General features: G+C 36.0%; 1 pseudogene; it reads right to left on the bottom strand.

Moving 5' to 3' along the window:
* Positions 1 to 1,246: 1,246 nt before the first annotated feature.
* Positions 1,247 to 2,285, bottom strand: LOC131383118 (histone-lysine N-methyltransferase SETMAR-like; annotated as a pseudogene).
* Between the last annotated feature and the right edge of the window lie 11,416 nt (positions 2,286 to 13,701).

Here is a 13,701-nt window from a genome sequence, read left to right on the forward strand (position 1 = left end):
CAAAGCAATTCCACTGGAATTGTTTTATTTATAAAGTACATACTATGCTACACTGTGGGCCACCAGTAGCCAAAAAGACAGCTCCTGTTCTCCTGCCTGAGGTTCTAGTAAAGAGACAGGTAACATATATATTTTAAACTTACAGGCATATATAATAGAATATCTGAGATTAATATACGTTATAAAGAAAAAACAGAAAAGGATGAAGGAAAACTGAGAAGCCTGTGCTATTTTCGCAAAAGATAACAAAAAAACCAAAAAGCAACCATTCTGGAAATGTAGCTTTGAGGAGATAATTAAATGAAGACAATAGGCTAGGCATACAAATATCTCCAGGGACACAATTCAGGTAAAGGGAACAGCAAGTGCAAAGATCCTAACACAGGAATAAATTTGTTTTGGCCAAGGTACAGAAAAAGATGCAGGAAGTGTATGTGTGGAGGATTGGAAGGCGATGAGGCACCAGCACAGCCAAATAAGGCTTTCTATGTAATGGAATGCCTGTCTGGCTGCATCTGCCCTACCCAAGTTGCTAGTAGGGGAGGATGCTGAGGCTCCCTTCCTCAGGCAGTCCCATTATGGATCAGCCTCTTGACTGTGCTAGTCACAAGTAAGTGGCTATGAGCCAGATAGCTCAAAGACATCAAAGACTCACTGTCATTAAAGCACCAAAACAGTCTATCTTGGTCTCATCTGAAAGTTCAACCTCCCAGCATATTACTATGGCCTCCAAATGTTTTTTTATTTCTTAAAATTTCCTGGTCAAAGGACTAATGATGAGAAATAGATAAAACCTGTATCTTCCTCTCCAACTTCTGAACCAGCAAAAAAATAGGCACTGAAGTCAGAGAGGTGAAGGACAATCCATCTGCTTTGTGACTGATGAAGCTAAATTGGAGAGAAGTTTACTGGGTCTGTGCCAATAATCAGTGTTTCTAATATTTTCCCCTTTGGATTAAATTTACCAGCCCAGAATTGTAGATTTTAAAGCCAGCTTCCCTATGGGGTAAAGCCATACCTGGTAAGCCTACAGCACGGAGGAGCAGGCAACATGAGTGTTCTAGACAGGTCCCTTGGGAAGGAGAACCTGTCCCCACCTCTGAGACTCCCGGATCCCTTTATATATATATGTGTGTGTGTGTGTGTGTGTGTGTGTGTGTGTATAAAATATCAGGTTGGTACAAAAGTAATTGCGGTTTTGGATGTGAATTTTAAGTCATTATAACTAGGTTCAAACACACCTTTATTAATCAAAATAGGACTCATTACAATCAACACATTTTTCCAATGAGAAATAAGTTTGTTCATTGCTGTAGTGTAAAAATCCATGATTCAGGATTTGATGAACTCATGGAAAGCATTTTCTGCATCCTGCTGGTTGTGGAGGTATTTTCCCCACAAAAAGTTGTCAAGATGCTTGAAGAAGTGCTAGTTGGTTGGCGAGAGGTCACGTGAATATGGTGGATGAGGCAAACCTTTTCGTAGCCCAATTCGTTCAGCTTTGATGTGTTGGTTGTGTGACATATAACTGTGTGTTGTCAAGAAGAATTGGGCCCTTTCCATTGACCAATGCTGGCTGCAGGCATTGCAGCTTTGGGTGCATCTCATTGATTTGCTGAGCATACTTCTCAGATATAATGGTTTCGCCAGTATTCAGAAAGCTGTAGTGGATCGAACCAGCAGCAGACCACAAAACAGTGACCATGGCCTTTTTTTTTTTTTTGGTGCAAGTTTGTCTTTGGGAAGTGGTTTGGACCTTCTTCTCAGTCCAGCCACTGAGCTGGTCATCTCTGGTTGTCATATAAAATCCACTTTTTGTTGCATATCACAATCTGATTGAGAAATGGTTTGTTGTTGTTGTGTAGAATAAGAGAAGATGACCCTTCAAAATGATGATGATTATTTTTATTTTTGCTCAGCTCATGAGGCACCTGCTTATTGCACTTTTTCACTTTTCCAGTTAGCTTCAAATGCCAAATGACCATAGAATGGTCAACGTTGAGATCTTTGGCAACTTCCTGTGTAGGTGTAAGAGGATCAGCTTCAATGATTTCTTTTAATTGGTTGTTGTCAACTTCTGATGGCCAGCCACTATGCTTCTCACTTTCAGGGCTCTCGTCTCCTTTGTAAAACTTCCTGAACCACCACTGCACTGTATGTTCATTAGCAGTTCCCGGGCCAAATGTGTTGTTGATGTTGCGAGTTGTCTCCACTGCTTTATGACCCATGTTGAACTCGAATAAGACTATCACTTGAATTTGCTTTTTGTCTAACATTATTTCCATAGACTAAAATAAACAGAAATGTCATTAGCAAAAAAAAAAAAATGAGGAATGTGCATTAAAATAATGTGTAACATAATGACATTTAAGAATGTATTATAATATCAAATGAGAAATTTCAACCATGCAAAAACCGCAATTACATTTGCACCAAACTAATCCATACTACTTCTTTATTGGAAAGGAGACAGTGAAGTGTATAGGAGTCGAAGTTGTTCTATTAAAAATTGAGAGATATATGAGGACATGGGAGCTGAGTCCCCATTAACAACGTATACACTATCAACCTGACCCTAGTCCTCCAGAATCCTGGCAAAGAATCTGGGGGAATATGAGGCATCCCAACCCCTTGAATGGTGTTCGAGTCAATTTCATTTAGATCTCAGAGGGAAGGATCCCCTACTTGATATCTGCCATTACATTTGTAAGGTAATGTTTTCTTTTTAAGGAATTCTGTAACACCGGTTAGTTTTTGCCAGATTGGATCAAAGTACCTCGGACAATAAAATTATGAACTCAAATTAGGTTACAACCATAATTATATCCTTCACATACTTCATTATCACTGGGTATCTGCATTTCTCTCAATCTGTCATTACAGATGTTAGTCTTTCATAAGCAATAATACCAAATGGACACATGAAGCACTTACTGTGAAAATAATTGTTCAATGAAATTATAGTTTGATAGAGAATATCTCTACCCTAACTCCAAATGGCCCTGTTTTTACAATTAACACATTATCACCACACGTTTTAATAGCAGGCCCTAATCTGAGTAAAAGGAGTGTTTTATATATAATGTCCAATAACTAGGTCAAGATGCAGTTTCAACATTGAAGAAAATACATTTCTAAGTGCAAAGTGATCAATATGTGTTTATGTATGCATGTATGTAATACCGTAGCAAGTTGGGTTTCATTTTATTTTAAATATTCTGAAATTACATATCTATATTTAAAAACATTCCTCTCCCATCAGATGAAATTATCTACAAGATTGCCTCAAATTAGAGCAGAAGCAGATGTAATGGGATAGCTCTTGTCTCTAAAACTGCTGACAATGAGAATTATCTCAAAGATTTCTTTCTGTCTCTCTTTATGCAAAAGTGAATATAAGCATTTGCCACCAAATGCACACACAGACACTGTTGGCCCCAATGCATGCGATGTGTGTCATTGAGCAGATCCATTTCCAGCACCTGTGACATGTCAAATTTTACCATGAGAGCTGTGTGTGTGACAGCTTCTGGGAGGGGGCAAGCAAGTGCAAGGAACTGTTAACAGCATGCTCTTCTTGCCTGCCCATTTACCTCCTATCCACTGAAATGTCTGAAAGTGTAGCTGGAGCCAAATTGTCATGAAGAATGACACACGAGTTTTTCCGTTTTCAAGGCAAGCCTGGGAAATTGAATTTTAGAGGAAATAAGCAAAGAGAGAAAAGCATACAGGAAGCATATGAGATGGCTGTGTACACTGTGCTCCACTTCATCCAGCAGCCCCCCTCTCTTTTCTGAGCACCCAACCACTCAGAAAGGTTTGTTTTTGGAGGAATGGCCCCACCATTGGCATCTATGCTTTTGTTTTAATTGCAGAGCCCATGTAATTTTGTGTGGAGATTTAGTCATTATAATTGGAGCTAGCGATGATTGCTAATGAGGCAAAACTCAAGAAAAAGCCCAGATAATTTGTGCTGTATATCAGATTCTTCTTCCAAACAGCTGTCTCATTTTGCTCCATTCATATTGCCAATTGTCAGGAGGTGCTTACGTTATATCATGTACACCAGATTTGTTCGTTTTCCAAATGTTGCCCTCTCTTTTCCCTCTTATTTTAAATAAAATTTCAAACATCCTGAAAGTAGTACAACAAATTTATTAATTTTGCTTTCCTGATTTATTAATCTTGCTTTAATAAACTGACATTTTGCCATATATTTATGAGATCTGTTTTTAATTAAAAGGCCACAGATAAAAGTTGAATCTCTTTGTACCCTTTACTAATCCTCCCTGTCTCCCCAGATACAATTATTTTCCTCAAATTGGCATCTTTGCTATCCTGTTTATATTTATATTAGGTATGCTAGGTATTCAAAAACTCTAAAATAACATTGCATTGGTGAGTTTTTTAATTTCATAAATTTCATCACATTATTCATACTTTTCAACTGCCTTTTTTTCACTTAACACTATGTATATTAAAATTTTATCCTTGCTGATTGATGTTGTTCTTATTGATTTTTGCTGTTATATAATATCCTACCATATGAATATAATGCAATTTAGTTGTTCATTTTCTGAATAAACACTATGCTGAATGAAGATTTGTGCATAACTGCTTGTACATACATCTGTGAGTTTCCATAGAGCACTTAACTGGAGATGGAATTATTCCATTACAGGTTGGCTATTTCTTCAGATTTATTAGACAATATGAAATTGTTCTCCAAATAGTGGTACCAATGTATACTCTCACCAGAGACTATCAATATTTGCCTGAGAAGTTGTATTCTCAGACACTTAATTTTTTGTCTTTGATGAAATAAAATACGATTTCATTGCAGTTTTTACTTACTTGACTAATTTCTAGTGAAAGTATTTTTACGTGTTTATTAGCTATTCTTTGAGTTGTCTGTCCATGTCATTTATATATTTTTCTATCAAATTATTTGCTCTTTTCATTGGATTATAGGAATTCTTTATGTACTCTCTATGTTCTCTCTTTGTTGCTTTTGTCCTAGAGAACAGTGGTAGGACATAAATAGAAATCAATCCAAATGATAGTGACATCCATTGGGTCCCACTGACCAAAGTCAAAATATCTTCTAAACTAAAAACCAATAAGGTCTTGGTGAATTCACACGAAAATCTAGTCTTTCCATTAAACACATCAGCATATTCTCACTTTGTTTTCCAGGTTTTTGTTCCTCATCCAGTGACTGTTTCTAACACGATTTTTTTTCTTTTTGTATCAGGCAAAATGTGAGGAGGTAACATATTTCCATAATTTTAAATTTGGCCTGAAAGTGGAAAAACTGACCGAATACCTCTGTCACCCAAGTTCAAGTGAAGGTTCAGGTCTCTCTAAAGTAAAAGTTGTTAAACAAGTTTGACACACATTAAGATATATGTCATGTGTGTATACATGATTTAGAGTTTTGTGAGCTGATTTAGGTGAACTACCTTCTCTTATACTCAGAACCTGGTAAGTAATTTGTGGGGCCCCAAATAAATATGTAGGGCACTTTGTTTGAAATCATTTTTCTGAGACAGGGCCATGTATTACTATGTTATCAAAATCCCAAGTGTCCTGTCTAGGTCTCACTGCTTGCTGCACAGAAAGCCAATCACTGAGACAATGAGTATTGCCATATTGGAATAAGGCTTTACCAGGTATTGTAGCTGAGAAGATGGGAGATCAATTTCAAATCTGTCTCCCTGAACTGATTACATTTTGGGGGTTTATATAGTGGGGAAAGAAGCAATCATGAAGAATGAAGGGTCTGGAATCTCATTATGTGGATGTGGTGATCTGGTGAGTGAGTTTCAGTCCCTTGCCTGAGGGTGGGTTTCATGAGAAAGGAACTTAGATAACACAGAGGTTAGTTTCAAGTTTTAAGATCAAGATAGTCAATTTCCACATTTATTCAAAACACTTAAATATCATTGCTAGGGGACAACTGGGTCAGTTTCAACTACACAGGCTACAGGAACATGAAACTTACCCTGCCTACATTAATGTTTACTTTATATTTTCTGTATCATTATCATATTTCACAGTTCCTCTATCATCTTATGTGAAACACATGCAACATTTATTTTAACTGCAAATTTGATTTTGTATTTAAACATGCGAAACACAATATTTTAATCAGAAAGTTAGTGTCAACAATTTTTAGATAAATTGAGAAATTAATAAAATGCATATACTACTGGGGGGTACTTATAGTATAAAAATAAAGATAGAAGTTTTTAAAAGCACAGAACACCAATATTTAATTAACTATTTAAAAAATACTGACTCTATGATGATGATAATTATAACATAGTTTTCTACAGATACATTTCTGAGGATGAGCAATGTTAAAAGAAAAACTAAATCAATTAAACTTCACAGAATTTAATTGAGCAAAAAAGGATTTTTGAATCAGGCAGCTGCCAGAACAAAAGGGGTTTAGAGAGACTTTGGCATGTCTATGTGGGTGGACAGCATTTATGGACAGAAAAAGAAAAGTGAGGTACAGAAAATGGAAGTGAGGTACAGAAACAGCTGGATCGGTTACAGCTTGATGTTTGCCTTATTTGAACAAAATTTGAACAGTTGGCTGCTTGTGGGTGGTTAAATATGGTTTCTGTGATTGGCCAAGGCATGGCTACTTGTTACAAGAGTAGATTTCAGTGTGTTTACACATCCAGTTAATTTCCAGTTCACTACGTACAGAGAAACGTTTAGGACAAACTTAAAATTTGTAAGGAGGCAGCTTTAGACTAAACTTAACAGCAACTAGACCTGTTTAACTAAAAAGGGATGGAAAGGACCAAACAGGGGTGACATTGAAATTAACAAAATAATGCTAATGTAGGATAAGACTGGTGCAGTCAGTAGCAGGAAGCACAGACAGGGTAAGCAGACAATTCAGTAAATACTTAGGGATTACTTCCCATATTCCAGACCTCAAAGGTTGGAAATACAGACTGAGAACAAAGCAAAGGATTTTTATTCTGCTCACAATAGTTGTCTCTATAGCACAAACAGCTTTAGAATACAGAAAAAGGAAGAAAGAATATTCCGTATTACTTGACACTTTTCTGTTCCTATAAAAAGGAAAATAGGAGAGATTCAATATATTAATGAGTAACCAAACAGGCAAGTGGAGTTAAGCCTGGAGTCATTTAGAACTTGCTGAAGGTCTAAGATCTAAACTTTTAGCCACTCTGTCTATTGCAAGGACCAATATGAGCTAACTCCACCTTTCTTAAGTACTGTCTGAAATGCAGCCTATGCAAAGTTCTCTTGTAAATTTCCAATTAGAACTATATTGTTAAGATACATGAAATCATTAGTTATAAATATCCTCAGTTTCTCATTTTATTTCTAGATAGCTAATGACTTTTCAAATGTCTAAATTCCCATTTTAATTGTAAGTATTTTGAATAGAACTATTTTTCAATTGCTCAACACACTACCTAACTTCTTAAATGGAATAGTTGTATAACATATATGTAGGAGATCAGAATATGCCACCCCAAAATAGGCCTTTTTAGTATAAGAATTATTTGAGCTGATTATTTTGAGAAAATAGGAGAAGCTCTAAAAACAGAGTAGAAGTTATTCTTTTGTAGGGAAATTTAAATCTAGAAAGAAAATCTCCATTTGTAAGACTGTTTCCCTCTCTGCACCAGGAAGAGAAGGATGACTAAAATCACCAGTGACTCTTTTCAACAGAAAAACCACTAACTTACATGTGCATAACAAACCTTACTTTTGTTTACAGTGCTTTTCCTGGTTACTTGCCCATAACTTACTTCCTCCATAGTCTTATTTCTTTGTTTTGTTGAAGATGCTATAAGTTGCAGTTTTGGCAATCTCTGAGAGTCACACTTTCCCTGAGTTTTCTGTCATGTATATACAAAATATACCCATTAGTAAACTTCTGTTTGTTGTTCTCTTGTTAATCTGTCTTTTATTAAAAGGCCCCAGCTGAGAATTTAGAAGGATAGTAGGAAAATTATTTATCTGCTACATATGTAATTTAATATATATGTATCCTTCTTTATAAGGATATTGGACTATTGCATGCTGTACTTAACAAGTCAGCTATATGTGAGGACATGAGTAGGAGCTTTAGCATTCTCCTGATCTTTGAAGTTGCTCCCCCTTACACTTTGAAGGTTTGCTTAAAATCAACTGACAAAAGGAAGATTAATAAAAGAAAAGGCATACAAATTTATTTAAGCACAGTTTTACTTCACACAGGAGTGTTCAGAATGAAGCCCCAAAGATATAGAAGAAATTCTCCATTTTCATGGTTTGGTTCAATGAAGTATGGGCAGCTGGGTAGAAATATGATTGAACAATAAGGGTACGATCTAATGCTAATTGGCTGAGTATGGAAACCCAGAAGGGTTGTCTGTCTAGATTCTTCTTGGCCTCACCGTACAGGATTCCTTCCTTCTGGTATTTGGAAGGATGCTGTCTGGAATGGGGGTCTTATCACCTACAATCAAGTAAAATAGGTCAGCTAATTTCTTTATGGCCAGTTTTTACACAGAAGAGGAAGGCAGCGTTACTGTAAAATTTTTAGGCCTTACGTCTGGCTTTGGGGAAAACGGATTTTGGTTTTTATGAACCACCTTGAAAAAGAGATTCTAGTTTCTATGGCTGGCCTTGAGGGAGAATGAGGGGCAGAGACAGGAGGGCAGAAGGTCAGAGAGGACTGCTTCTGAGGCTTTAGTTTTAGGTATTGTTCTCTGAGCCCTACCGGTATCCTCTTTGTCTATTTCTTCATAAGAATATGTTGGTTGAAAAGAATGACACCAACATATAAAAAATGGCATAGACTTTTTGGTAGTTCTTTTGATAAATTTCCTAACTTACTTCCTATCTGCTATTTTCTTACCACTACTAAGTTTTTATCTGTTACTTCCTTCAACTTTGTGTCTGTCAATAGTAAATTATATCCTCATTTATGGTTTGTACTGGACTTTTATTTCCCCCTTAGACATCAAATAGCTATGATTTTTAACTGTTAGAGTAAAATTAAATAGATTTTAAATGAAAATATGAGGCTCCTTTTATAAATAAATACATGAAATTGGACATTTTTTAGTTCTCAAATTTTTTTACTTTCTAGTTTTTTAAACACACTTATTTTTAATTCTAAATATTTTGGTAATTGTAACTTATAATTTAGAAAATTACAAACATTTGGAATTATTTTTAATATTTTAAACAAAAAGAGAATACAGTATAGAAATAACCAGTGTGCCAGATGCAGAAAGAATATTTCAAACACTTGTTTCTGGTGGGCTTGGGAAGGTCCCTAAATGCCATGGGACCTGCAACCCAGCCAGTATCTAGGCTCTTGACACCATCACGAGAAGGAATTCAAGGATGAGTCAGAAAATAGGAAAGTACAGAGACTGATTGCAAAGCAAAAAGTACACACTCAAGAAAAGGGAGTGCAGGCGTACTCAAGAGAGAGTTGTGCAGTGGACTTTGGAGTTTCTATCTTTAGGATTTTTTTAAATCAAGGGGTGGAACGTTTAACATATTTCCTGGAAAAAAGTGGAGATTTCTCAGAACTGTGATACAATCTATTTTTATACCAAACGTGAGTGTTCTCAGAACTGTCATGGCCATACATCAATGAGCTCATAATGAGGTCCTTGGAGAAACCTAGGTCAAATCCAGTGCCATGTTTAGTCCAGACGGTCTTAGCCAGCTTGTTCCACACCTTGGTCTTTCAGAGTCTTATCAGCCTATAGCCTCTAGTCATGTAAAACTTCTGCCTGGGGTATTTTATTCTCCTGTGACTATCTGTATTAATCCTATCTTACAATTGCATATACGTTTATACATTATAGTGTGGTAATTAAATTATTCAATATGTAAGCTATTTATAATTTAATATATAAACTAGTTAATATATAATAGTATACATTATAATATGTAATATAAAACAATATATGCATCAAGCAATAAAGAAAAAATAGAGGCTGGTAATAATATTGCTGGTGAATCTATAACCTATAATTATGAAGAACAGTTTTTTGATCAATTAAAATATAGCTTATATATTTTAATAGGTTGCATATTATAAACAATATACACTATATATAAAGTTTTTAATATAATAGTTTTATGTATTATAACATAATATATACAATTACATATTAGTTTATACATAAAATTATAGTTTACATTGAATATATATATTTATACATCTATTATTTATACATAACTTATATGTATTATATATAATTATACCTTAAAGTATATACATTGTAATTATCTAGTATATAGTATATTAATTGAAATGTTAAATAAATTTTGATATATAACTATAAATTATAAAGATAAACTTGCTTTTTAAATGTGATCCTTGATGTAGCTTTTTAAATGTGATCCTTGATGTATTTTTTGAAATAAATACAGCAGCAATTTATCCTCAGTAGTAAAACTTCTGAAATCTTACACACAAATAGCCATGTCTGATGAAACTGTTTTTTACTTGTACCATTTTTCCATTTATACTATAGTAATAACTGTGTTGTTAGAAAATTTCTAACACATTTTCATCTGGTAAATTTTGAAATGTCATTTCTTTGTTTTTTCTCAAATTTGGTTTAGATAAAAGTTAAAATTATCTGTATAGTCCTAATATAAACAATATTTTTTCAAACACAGATTGAGTCTTACTATATCTTTTACTTATATATCCTGAGTATATTATTTCCTTTCTTTGTGATGCAGGATAGGTGGAATGGGGAGAGATTCAGTGTCAGATATAACTGAGATGAATGCCAGTTTCAACATCTTAAAACAGTGTTGCTGCTTTATTACAGCCTCTAGAAATATATCTATTCGAAAGCATGGACCCACCTTCGTAGTTTAGCCACTATTGCTAAGAGATTAGCTTTGAATTTTAAAATTTAATGTATTCTTTCCTTTTCTATGTCATAACAGTTATACTTTTCCTTTGTATGAATTTCCTAAAATCAAACATAACAGTCCTAAATATGTTTCATAAAGAAGAGGACAAAGAGGACATTTATTGTCTAAAAAAAAAAAACTTACTGCAAGAACAATAGTATATGCATCAAGCAATAAAGAAAGGAAAAAAATTAGAAGCTGTGATAAGGTCACTGGTGAATCTATAGTTCATGATTTTCATAATGATGAGAACCAACTCCTTCCTTTGATCAATTTTATTTGGTCTATAGTTTTAGAAGACAGTTTTTCATGGGTCACTTAGTCCTTCATTGTGGCATAATGTGCCAAAAATATGAGACCCTGAGCTATTTTTCAGGTTTGTGTTTTCAGACACCAATCTTAAGGGGTGAGATATATCTCCTTCTGGGATGAAGAACAGATTTGTTTACTTCTTGTTATTAAAAAAAAAAAATGGATTCCCCAATCTCAATGTTCCTCTTCTATAATTCAACTCACTTTATGTGCAAACATCATTTGGGCCTTCCTCATCACTCTCAAGGGATTTAGGGACAAGAACTAAGACAAACATACTAATACTCATGCTACTTGCTGTGCTATGAGTAATAAAGTCTTTTGTCTCTGATCCAAGAGTCTCCTGTCTTCTATGTGCATCAAAGAAACAGAAATACATCAACATTTTAGCTCATAACTATAGGGCAAACTTACGTATCAGACCCATTCTTATGATGAGAATGGGATTCTGACATAACTTTTCAGAAGAGAAAGTACAATCAAGGTTCAGGGTTAAAAGAAGAGTCCCTAAGATCTGATAAAGAATATTTTTACCCAATTGGTGGTCAAAGGTGAAGACAATAAGGTTTCCCACTTTTCTAACTCTTAATGGGACTGAGCAGCAACAAGTAAGAAAGACCAAAACAGGCTGTCTTGGTTGTTGCTTACTCTCTTCTGAGCATGAGGAGAGATATTATGATTGTGGGACAGCAATCACTGTGACCCCAGCTGATAGAGAATGTAGCTAAAGAGTCCTAAAAGCTGATGATGTTGGATTTTTCTTCTTGGTCACTTTGCAAGCCGGGGACTTCTGGCAGGTGATGCTCCACCTGGCCCCTGCTTGGGCACACTGGTGTGTGCCCCAGCTTGCCTGCATTATAGCTTGTACCTGTGTTCAGTGGTTCCTGAGCTCTTGTACCACACCCAAGAAGAATGAGGATATGCTGGACATTGAGGGTGAAGAGGGCAGAGAAGAATTTTATTTAAGCCATGAGAGCAGAGAGGGGACATGGGGGTGATCCCTCTACCTGAAGGTGGGAAAGTACCCCGCTGTGGCTGGGTCTGGGGATTTTGATGGATTCAGAATGGAGCGTGCATGCTGATTGGTTTGTGAGTATGCAAGAAAGGTTACAGCAAAGTCACCACTCAAAGTTGTATAGAAAACCAATTAGGAAAGGGTAGGTATATGTAAAATAGGTGAAGGGTAGAGATCAATTAGAAGAAAGGATGCCAAACTGAAAGGTAAGTTCTCAATCAGAACCGAGGATTTAACTTGTAGCTTGGCTTTCAGGCTTTAAACTGTCTTTGGCTTGAAGGTGGGGTTTCACCAGTGACCCATCCTAAGCTGCCTAGGCATTTGGCTGCCTCTTGTCTCTCTCCCTGGTATAAATTGTGTCAATAATGAGAACTTTGCATTCAAATATACAGCTTTAGATGGATCAAAAATTTATGGTTCTATTTGGCTGAGTTGTGAGCAGCTGTCATGTCTGTCAAAACCAAAACTAAAGGCCAAGTCTTGCTTATTAGTATGAGCTGCTTGTTTACATAGATCTTGCTGATCCCCCATGCCGCCTCCCCCGCAATCCTCTTTTGCTTTAACATCAGCCACTTTACGTAGAAAGATCGTTAGGCATGGACCACAATCTCCTTCTCAAAAGGGATCAAGGCACTTGTCCAGCTATATTGGGAACCCTCAAAGAGGGGTAGGATTCAAACATTTTTCGTTCTACTGTATACACACACAAAAGTCAGCATCCTATCAAGTTTGTTTGGCAGAGAAGAAACGTGAATTTATTTGATGAAGATTGGGCAAAAGTCACAGTGGGCAGGGATGCTAAAATGGCCTTGTAAATTGATCCTTTCAGTTGCTTCAATTCACTATGTGGTGGCTTTGACATCTGCACATATCATTGAATTTGTGTTATATGCTTGTACTTCCTGTCTGTGATGGTTAATATCGAGTGTCAACTTGATTGGATTAAAGGATGCAAAGTATTGTTCCTAGATGTGTCTGTGAGGGTGTTGCCAAAGGAGATTAACATTTGAGTCAGTGGATTGAGAGAGGCCGACTCACCCTCAATCTGGGTGGGCACCATATAATCCGATGCCAGCGTGGCGAGAATAAAGCAGGCAAAAAAAAGTGGAATGAGCAGACTTGCTGAGTCTTCCAGCCTCCATCTTTCTTTTGTGCTGGATGCTTCCTGCCCTCGAAAATGAGACTCCAAGTTCTTCAGCTTTTGAACTCTTGGACTTACACCAGTGATTTGCCAGGGGGCACTCAGGCCTTTGGCCACAGACTGAAAGCTACACTGTTGTTTTCCCTACTTTTGAGGTTTGGGGACTTGGACTGGCTTTCTTGCTCCTCAGATTGCAGATGACCTATTATGGGACTTCATCCTATGATTGTGTGGGTCAATCCTCCTTAACAAACTCCTTCATATATATATATATATATATTTCATATATTTATATATA

This window comes from Hylobates moloch, unplaced genomic scaffold (genome assembly GCF_009828535.3).
Source record: "Hylobates moloch isolate HMO894 unplaced genomic scaffold, HMol_V3 SCAFFOLD_3, whole genome shotgun sequence".
Lineage (NCBI taxonomy): Eukaryota > Metazoa > Chordata > Mammalia > Primates > Hylobatidae > Hylobates > Hylobates moloch.